The sequence below is a fragment of the Teleopsis dalmanni genome, unplaced genomic scaffold, assembly GCF_002237135.1.
Source record: "Teleopsis dalmanni isolate 2A unplaced genomic scaffold, ASM223713v2 unscaffolded_contig_5346, whole genome shotgun sequence".
Lineage (NCBI taxonomy): Eukaryota > Metazoa > Arthropoda > Insecta > Diptera > Diopsidae > Teleopsis > Teleopsis dalmanni.
In genome coordinates, this window is record NW_024036728.1 from 132 (window position 1) to 1,657 (window position 1,526).

At 26.1% G+C, this 1,526-nt stretch overlaps 2 non-coding genes across 2 annotated transcripts; both read right to left on the reverse strand.

The window, feature by feature from the left end:
* Nucleotides 1-407: 407 nt before the first annotated feature.
* Nucleotides 408-479, reverse strand: Trnaq-uug. Its single transcript has one exon. It is a non-coding gene; the product is annotated as a tRNA-Gln (tRNA).
* Nucleotides 480-676: 197 nt separating this feature from the next.
* Trnag-gcc lies at nt 677-747 on the reverse strand. The gene has a single exon. It is a non-coding gene; the product is annotated as a tRNA-Gly (tRNA).
* Nucleotides 748-1,526: the final 779 nt, after the last annotated feature.

Here is a 1,526-nt window from a genome sequence, read left to right on the forward strand (position 1 = left end):
GAACTCTGGAAACTCTGTGTGGAAACTCCTGATATAGAAAAATTGATAGAATCCTAAGAAACAGAAAAAAATGGGCACTACATCACTAAAATTACTAAATAGTCTTACAAAAATATTTATTTTAATTGCTTTTAAAAAAAAAGTATAAAATAGTTTTACAAATGTTTATACCATCAGTTGCCATAAATTATATTATGTGACTTGTTAATTTCCACCCAATGTCTTATTTGTCCAAAAAATTAGTCCAAATTTTGTTGATTCCTATACTCTATAACAAAATGCTTACTACTTCAATAACTGGTTATTTTGTTAAAAATTACAAAAAAATTTGGTGAAATTAATATTAAAATAACATTTGCAAAAAAAAAATCTTTTAGAAAAAAATATTCGGCCTTTGAGGTCTTCCCAGGTTCCACCGAGATTTGAACTCGGATCGCAGGATTCAAAGTCCTGAGTGCTAACCGTTACACCATGGAACCTTCTTATCAAATCCAGGACAAATAGTCGTTTTCAAATAAAGCAACGCAATTTTTATAAAAAATATTTTTTATTTTGTTTTTAATATATTTAATTATGAATTTAAATTATGAATACTCAAAAAAAAATATTTAAATAATTTTTACAATTGTGTCAGAAAATAAAAAAAAATTAGGAAAATTATTTAAAAAAAGACATTTGCATCGGCCGGGAATCGAACCCGGGCCGCCCGCGTGGCAGGCGAGCATTCTACCACTGAACCACCGATGCTTCATACAAATATCCAAGGGGGAAGCTGACACTTTTTATTAAATTTTATTAATATTATTAATAATAACACTTTTTATATTTAAATAATATCTAGCTTTAAAATACTTATTTACATAATTTATATTTCATAGAAAAAAAGTATATTAATTTTTACTCATTGACGTCAAGCAAAGTAAAACTTGATATGCGATGATAAGCAATATCAACGCAGTACGTATAAATATGATAATTATTTAATTTATGATGACTTTAATGATTTTTAATTTGTGATTATATTTAATTATTTTTTTATTGTAATTGAAGCAGAAATATAGATTTCTTTTTATGTTAATATAAATGTATGTGGTTAAATGACTTTCATAGCCTACAAAGCCATTCAAGCCAACATGTCAGATTATATGGATTAATTTTTACGTTAAGTCATGGGCGTAGTATGGGGTAAAGAACTTCTTTCGTATCTTCTAAAATTCATATATTATTATGAGGAGAGAGATTATAGAGTAAAACCAAACTCTATGTCTGCTTAATCGATGTCTGTATGTACAGGTAATCTTGTTCGGAGTATACAGAGTCTTGAGAGTTTGTGACAATGATATAATATATATTAACGAATAGTCAGCAGATTCAGTTATTGCAATTATTTAACTGTATTAATTTTATAATTAATTTTCTATTTTTTTTAAGGAAAATAAAAGTTTAAATATTTTTACAAATGATTATTAAAATATACTACGAAAAATAATTTTCAATTAAAGAAATTCTTCCTTAGTTGTCTTTCT